Raw genomic sequence first — 8,759 nt, forward strand, 5'->3', positions numbered from 1 at the left:
AGAAAGTTCTACGTAACACAATCAGTTATCCATGTTGATTCGGACCTTTCGTCCTATGACATGATTGAGTGAATGAAGGGATAAAAAAATATGCGACTCACAATGCGGAGAAATTCGTCATCGTCATCGATGCTGCAATAGCTCAGAAGCGGTCGTAACAGAGGTCATCGAGGAAGAATTATCGGACTTCATGGTGAAATGAAGACCGTAAAAAACCTTTAACAGAACGTATGATATTATAATTTGTTCATAAAGATAGAGTTTAGCATTTAGAAATTAAAAAAAAAACTGAAAGAATGATCTTTATTAAACATAAAACTTTGATAATGAAAATAAGGATTGAAATTCCAATAATAATCTCTAATATAATAGTTTGAAATCTAAAAGTTAAAACTAATAACTTCTGAAGCATAGTTATGTATCTTCGTTTCATAATCCAATATTGAGACTTTAAGTTAGTTATTTGAAATAAAAAGAAATACAAAGAATAGAATTAATCGAAATACAATATGCAAAGATACTTACATTATTTGTTTTTAAAGCACCATCAGATTCAGAGAACAACGAGAAGCCGAGGTGGTGGAAAACCTTTAACAAATTATAAAATATTACAATTTATTCTCAAAAACATACAGTGTTGTTTATTTGAAAAGTTTAAGACAATGAAAAATGGAACTAATGATTCCATGGAACACGTTTGCATTCGTCTCATAATTTAATATTAATCTTTGAGATTTTAGTTCAATAGAAACTTTAATAATAATAATAATAATAAAGTAAATTGGGCTACAATATAAAAAGTACTTACATTGTTAAGGTTGTGGAGAGGCTGTATCCTGTTGAGCACTGACTCTAATGCCGAAAATGTGAATTTAAAAAATGTATATACAAAGAACGAAAAATAAAAGACTACATGCTCGTTTATGTAATAATCGGCGAACAAACACTGACTCTAATTTCGCGTATGATTATTATAATTAGATTATACAGACCGCATTATGCGCGATCACGATCACAAACATTTACTAAAAAAAAGCTGTATTAGTAGAAAAAAGAATACTATATTTTATTTTCATATTTTACTGTATTCATATTAGCTTTTGTAAAGAGAAATGATTGTTATTTACATATATTATTTCAAAGTATCATAACCAATATTACGAAAATGGAATACGTCTGGGACAAATGGGATATGTCCTTAAGATAGATATGAATATTAGAAAATATCTCAAATATTTAAAAATACTGTAAATACGATGTAACTAATTTTTTAACAAAACTTTTGTAACAAATAAAAGTTGCTCGGTTAAACTTACTTGAAGAGCACGATAATATAACGCGTCAAAAGTTAAACATGTTTGTAATGGCGTCGCATTATAGAAATAATAAAAGTTATTGAAAAAAGTCAGGAGATGACGCTACTATAGAGAATTCGCGCGGGAAGTACAGCAAGATATTATTCATAACCTACTATGACTATTCAGAGATCTATTTCAGAATAATGAATTGAAACAATAAAATAATTCGTTTAGTTTATTTGGGATAAAAAAGTAATTCGATATATTCTAATTTATTAAAGTTAATATATTAAAATCTTTTTTAATTGCAACAAATAGTCTAAGAAAAGGTAGTAGAATCATATATATATATATAAGAGTACTTTCGTTATAACAAATGAAACATTCTTAATCATTTATGAATTAAAACAAAACGATAAACAAACTCAAAACCTATTTCAAAAGCAAATAATACAAGCTATCGGTGAGATTAACAGTCAAATATACGTCAAAAAAGAAAGAACAAACAAAAATGGAAAAAGTTATTTAATTTTATTATAATAGTGTTTAATAAACGAGTAAGTGAATGTGTGATAATTAAACAAACCTAATAGTAGTGTATAAAGGCAGCAAACTAGTGATGGAACAAATTATTACGCAGTTAATAGGTTTCGTGACGCGAATTGATACATCTCACCGCTACGACTTTCGACAACTGAATAGTTCTACATATTACGTTTCGTCATGCGAAACAGTGGTGGGAATGTTTTGCTCGGCGTTAAGTCAAGCGTATCCGAATACGAATCGGTAAATTCTTTAAAACGCTTTAAGAGAAATGTTTTCAAACAGTGAACAGTACGAAAGATAAAAATAAATGAGTGAGTTCGAAATTATGGGCATATTAGAAGAGAAATTGGCCAAATAAAATTCAACGAGGAATATAGAGAATGAAATGAAGGTATATTTTTGATATATATTTTACTTGACCTATGGTGTATTAATTTATTATTCATACTGCTTTTAATAATTTCAACCAACAAAAATATTGAATAACGTAAAGAATGTTCTAGAGAAAATAATAATTATACCATAAATGTCAAAACGCACGAATTAAACATATAGGTATATGTATAATAGATGAATATATGTACGTATTGTAGAACACATGAAACGAAGGGTAGCTGTGACATGTAATTCCTTTTCTTGTCACACGATTTCGTAATTTATGTCACTAATAGAATAATTTTGTGCAAACATCTCAGTTACTTTAACACTAATAAGTACAGAATAATGTATATGGTTTTCTTAATGAAGTGGCTTTAAATATTTGAATTAACAGATGCAGCCACTCAAATGTAAGTTAGTAAAGCATTATTTAATATGATTGCATCACTACAAAGAACAATGCAATAGTCTCGTCGTTGAGTTTTTTGAAAAAATTTGTTATATTTAAGATCCCGTCCCATAATTTCATTGTTAATTGCTCTGCACTATTTACACTTACGCACTGCATTATTACGCTATTGAATTCTCCAATTTTACTCTTATACTATTAATTGTTTCATAAAAAATATAACGACTAATCACATACACGATGCACCTGTCGCAGAATAAAAGACGATACTGCATTTTGACACTTGTGGCGCTGTAATCGTATCGATGAGTGATACATCGCGCAGAGAATCGATATTTGAATCCGTACGTTCACGAGTTTTTGGAGATAGTACTCTCATTATTTGTGTATAAATTAATTTTTGATTAGTTGGAATTTTATAACGGATTTCATAAATTTATCGCAGTAGTGTAGTAGCAGTGTGTGGTGTACAATGTAAAACTGACACTTCAAAATCTATAACCACCATTTATATCCGACGTCTGATAACCCTCTTTTATGGATTTTTGGGAAAAATTCAACGTGTAAAAAGGTAAGGGAGAAAATGATTGGAATATATCTTCGTATTAATTTTACACACATACACAATAACTTTTATACCTGATAATTTTATATGTGTATATAGCAATGATACAATGCTTATTAACAAGTATCATATAACATTTTTCTTTTGGTTGGGTAAACCTAACCAAAAAGTTTCCTACGTTATTATAATGTTAACATTAGAACGTAATATAAAAATAAGTTGCATCTACGTATTTTAATTTTATAAAAGGTTAAACGATAAATCATCCAATTAATTACCTAGTGACGTCTTTCGATACTTCAAACAACTTCCTTTTCATGTTAAACTACAAAATATTTTGTCCTTATTAAATCAATTTTATGTTCTTATTACATATTTCATAATGTCAGTTGACTTACCAATTTATGTTGCCTGGTACTACGTAGAAATCAGAAACGGATCGTTCAAAGTCATAATTCTTCCCGTCTTGTAAGACACGTACCGCTACGTAAATTACGGCTAGTTTACAAGCCTGTAAGAAGGATAAAAAGAAAGAAGCGAATGTCCTCGTAATTGCTATCGACGTAGCTGCATATGCTCCGATCACACGGCTCGATCGCTCGCAAGTACGTGCTCCTACAAAATTTAGTGACTAGCGGTTTCCGCGACGATCTCAATTAATTTCCACGCAATTAACTTCCAATGCCTGGAGCGAGTCTCTACGCGTGAACTTCTCGTCGGTAAATCACAGCGATCATGCAGTGCGTGTATGCGTTATCCCCGTGGCTCCGTAGGTGAAAAGCCGTAGGTCGAAGGTGTAAGTGTTCCGCGAGGATGCGGATACACGGGGGTGAGAGAGGATTTAAAGCTCGTGCAAACACGCCGGATCTCTGTGCTAGCATAAATACGAGGAACAAGGTGGCAAATGGCACGAGGGTAGCTCGTTCCTTTCTCCCGTGTCCCATACCAACCCCCGGATCTTCTCTTGTTTCCGTGTACGAGGCGCGGACAACTTTAGTCTGTTCGGAAAAGTAAATGTCGAGAGGTTTATTCTGGCCGTTGTTTTGTTGGAAATTTCGAGCGTGAATGTGTTGATGGGGCATTTAATTAAACCGGCAAACCTTCTTGGTATCTTGTTAATAGGTTAATAATTATTATACGAAGCAATGTGTTTTGGGTTTAATATTAACGTTAGGAGTTTAACAACTTTTGCGTACCGCATTTCAACATTTTCGCAATAAGATTTCCTTTAGCGCTATAAATCATACTAGAATTTCGAAAATCTCGAAAATACATGATTTAAGAATATTTCAAAGCGGGAAAAATGTCTATCTACAGTTTGAAGCCATACTCATTTTACTTAACTGTCCGAGAATCATACTATATTCCTTGGAATAACTTCATTTTATCGTTATGACGAGGAGAAACATTTTAGACCGAGAACGTTAGGAGGCTCACCCCGTACATCGTTAAGCGTATTCATGAACTTGGGACGGGATGGCTGATGGAAGGGAATTAAAATCACCCTACTTATTGTCGGCATGCGGCTTTTCGACCATTCGGTGACGCACGTTGCTGGAAGATCAACTGATTTGATCGTACATGAGGGGTCGTGCTTTGTCATACGTGGACCTAATATTTCTGAGAGGGTCGGTACGCCGCGATGGGTGACGCAAATTAGGTGAACCCGTTTGACTTGGATTTTAGTGGGGCGTCGACCGATCGCTGGTTAATTTAATTATACCGCACGAATACCGTTGGTCTTGTGTTTGCCACATTCCTACAGAAAATATTTCGTACAGGGAATAACTGGAATCGCGATGATCTCTCGTTTTAAATTCGTTATATACTGCTAATGCGGTACTACACTTATCGGGTGTGAAATCGAATTTTACGTTACGTTTGAGTTTCCTGGTATCTTAAGCTTAATTATTTCTTGTTTCACTTAATGAATCGTAATAATTTCCAGTAACTACCGATAGAACGATTTAGGTAATGGGTTATACCGTAGGTTCCGATCGTAAATACCTTCAATCGATAGCTCCGTGTTTGTAGCTTGCTATCTTATCTTTTCGTTAAATTTTTACTTCTTTCTAAAAAGAACCGTTTTACAGGAACAAGCGAGTAAACAAGTTATTAGTAAATGTTGTACTATAATGTCAAGATCCGTGTTATCCGATCCAGATAACGCGTAGAAAAGTTAAAAAGCATATCAGTACTTTTATTTCGAAAGGAATCGGACGTTGCTTAGAAGACCAATTGAATGCCATGTCCTATCAGCTGACATTTCCATTTCTTTTATAAACGAGTCTTTTCTACGGGTACGTTCGATCTCCTTAAATCCCCGGAAATCGCCAGGTTCGTCGAGCTCGCCGAAAAACAGCGATTCTCTCTTCTGTGGCCATTCAGCGGACATTTCTTCAAGGTGGAACAAGGCACCGGTTTTTTCCCGAATCACATTCTGCCTAGGTCAGCCGGATCTTCTCTCTTTCCCTCTGCCCTCGTCTCAGGGATCCTGTCCCTCCGATCCTACGCGGAACGACGATCCACCTCCGAGAAAACATCCCTTATGTAAGAATCGATACGCGTAGGAGAGGAGGATGTGCAGAGGGCAAACGAGGTGGCTGCAGAGATGGCGAGGGTGAAAGACAGAGAGAAAGAGAGAAGGAGGAATGGAAAGGGAAAAGGAAAGAGAGAGGGCGGGAAGTAGCACCGTTTCAGAGTTCCCTTAGCGATCTTACTCGAGCGCCGGAAACATCCCTTATCCTCGAGGTACCTCGAGATTCTTCTTCGCGTTTGAACTCTGCCACGTGAAACGTACCTCCTACCACTGGCGCGTACCGTTCTCCTCTCTCTCGACCTCCTCCTCTTTTCTTTCGGCCGCCGGTGGCGTTGTCGGTGTCGGTGCTTCTTCCTCTTCTTCCTTATTTTCTCTTCCCGGTCCGCCCACCCCGGAAGAGTCGGTAGATCGTCCCAGAGACGACCTACGCGTCCCGTGACGCGTACGTAGAACCTCGAGCTTGCAAGGATGCTCGAAGGTTGGGCCACCGTGGAGCGCAGATGGAGGACGAGGGATGGGGTTGGCGGAAAGGAGGTTGGAGATGACGGTACGGAGTTGAGCCAGGAGGGTGGTTGGCAGGCGCGGGGTTGGAAACGTGGTGTTTGTTCGGGACGATAGTGTAAGACGGTGACGTGCACATCCCCTGCCAGCCTGCCAGTCTGCCAGGCAGAGTCTGCTTGCCTCTGCCTTGGCTGCCACTGGAAATGGAGGGTGGTTTCAACCCTTAGGTCGGGCGTAGCGCTGGGGTGGGTGAATGTGGGAGGTGGTGAAGGCGAGGAGAAACGATGGTACACGACGTGGAAGGAGGAAAGGCGGCAAGCAGGAGAGTTTCAGTCCACAGGGGTGGAGGAGGGTAACGAAGAGAACGAGGGAGAAAGAGAATAACAGACTCGCCTGTATGGCGTAGTAGCCAGGGGCCGAGAAGTACTTTCGAGGTCGGCAGGGCCGCCTTAATTATCGTCGCGTTTCGTGAAAGCTTCCACTTTATTTCGTCGTTCTTCTTCTGATCGTATGCCGTACGACCTCTTGGAACCCGTTATTTTTGCACGAGCAACGTTTGAGTTTTTCCCCTCGCTATACCAGCGCATTTTGCTACGATTTAGTACAATTTTTAGAGTATAATTATCAGTAAGATATTCTTTATGATCGTAACGGATGTTATCACGATGTTTATCAACCGTTATTTCGTTTCGTAATGGACGCCAATTATACGGATAAGCGAAACGTCAAAAACGAATGCAAAGGGATGTTTGGTTCGGTGTTGTTGATTGCGTTAGGTCCATCGTCCCATTGAAATTCATATAGAACGAACACCTTATCCTGTCTTTCTTTCTCCTCTTTCCACGCAACCATCCCCCTTTCTTCTCTACCTGTTAGAGAATCGCGTACTTATTGCTAGAACTATTTTGCGATCGGCGCTGAAAAGAGTCCCCATATCGAATGACTAGTTCCATTCGCTAATCGATTGTCGAAACTTGTTAGATTAATAGAGTAAAAGATGGAATGAAGACACAAGAAATTCTTTTCTTCGAGCGTTCCGCTCGACGAGTTCGCTGCTCTATTGAAATTATTAATCTTCCGCGTAATTACGTCGGTACTTTCATCGACGTGACTGTACTACTTTGTCGTCGCTGCCATCGTTACTCGAGACTCTAAAAAATGCCCGGAATTTCCAAGAGGGGACGCTTAACCCTAGGAAGTTCAGTGCAAAAGTTCCGCTTCGGTCCTTTCCTCGGTTTCGCGGAAAGAAGGGGAAAGAGAAGTGGAACAGGCAGGATGGACGGAGACGGAGCTAACAGAGAGGAGACGGAGAAGTATACCGGGGAAACGGATGAAGAAACGCGCGGAAAGAAGAGCAACTAGGCGAGCTTCTCTGGATTTTGGAATTTTACAACCACATCGTGCGTCCCTGAAGCAAGGAGAAGGCATAGGAACGTACGGTGTTGGACGAGGGTGGTGGACGGAGTAGGGGGTGATGCTCGTAAGGGTGTGGATTGGGGGAGAGAGCAAGGAAGAGAGAGGAAGACAGAGATAGAGAGTCGTACAGGCAGATGGCAAGAGGTACGTGAGAGGAAACGAGACAGAGGGAGACAACTGGAGTTCTGGCGATGCTCTACGGCGGTGGAGGGTGAGTTACCGAGGACTCGGGGACCTAACCCTCTTTTCTGGACTCACACTCCCGCATCTCGACTCTCTGCCCCAACCACCTGCAACATCTCCTCGCTCCACCGCGTTCTACCTACTACTGCCTTTCCTGCCTCTGCTGCCACTTCAACCCCTTTCCACCCCGAACGCCAGACACGGCACATTGCCCGGAGTGTTGCGTTGTTGCCTTCCGAGGCACCCCGACGTTCAATTTTGTATAACTATCCGGCGTGCATTACGAAAGTTGCCGCGAAACTTTTCCTTCCCTTCGCGCTAGCCTGCAATGCCACCCCCTCCCCTTTACGATCCTCTAGCTCTTCCTCCTCCAAACTCCACCCCTTCACCCCGTACGCGAACGGTCGAGACCGTTCGATTAACTCTCCCGCGCTTCCCGCGATTCATTGAAATTGTTTTTCACTCCTGCGCCGCTTCCCTTCCGCCGCTCGTCCTTGTATTGCCTGTTTGCGTTTTGATTTGAATCCGTTTGGCGCCACTTTCGCCGCTACGAATATGAGGTTTCGCGAAGTTAGTTGCTCGTTGTTCATTCCGCTGGCGAATTTCTGACCAAGTCAAGTTTATTTTCGACGTTACGTATTCTTTTTTGACTGTTATTTCGGCGCTTGCCAGGTACGTCGAATGATCGCGTCACGTTGACCCAGTTAATACCGGGAACGTCGATCAACGGGTTATCGTACAAGTTCTCCGAAGTTATTCGTTTCTTTTTCGACCGCTTAGCAGTTTCGAATGTAGTTGTTTGAGACTGCACTCTGGGTATTGGAATTCCGCAGCTGGCTCTGATCATTGATCTTGTAGACAAGAATTAATATCTTAGTTGGAGGTGCATGGAGGAACATTTTCGTAGTTGAATCGGACAATTTA

The 8,759-nt window shown here is 39.8% G+C and overlaps 1 long non-coding RNA gene across 1 annotated transcript; it reads right to left on the reverse strand.

The window, feature by feature from the left end:
• Positions 1-550: 550 nt before the first annotated feature.
• LOC117210564 lies at positions 551-2,178 on the reverse strand. Its single transcript, XR_004488122.1, has 3 exons — positions 1,885-2,178; positions 809-852; positions 551-588 (listed from the first exon to the last, which is right to left on the reverse strand). It is a non-coding gene; the product is annotated as an uncharacterized LOC117210564 (long non-coding RNA).
• Between the last annotated feature and the right edge of the window lie 6,581 nt (positions 2,179-8,759).

This window comes from Bombus bifarius, unplaced genomic scaffold (assembly GCF_011952205.1).
Source record: "Bombus bifarius isolate JDL3187 unplaced genomic scaffold, Bbif_JDL3187 scf7180000008206, whole genome shotgun sequence".
NCBI classification, from domain to species: domain Eukaryota; kingdom Metazoa; phylum Arthropoda; class Insecta; order Hymenoptera; family Apidae; genus Bombus; species Bombus bifarius.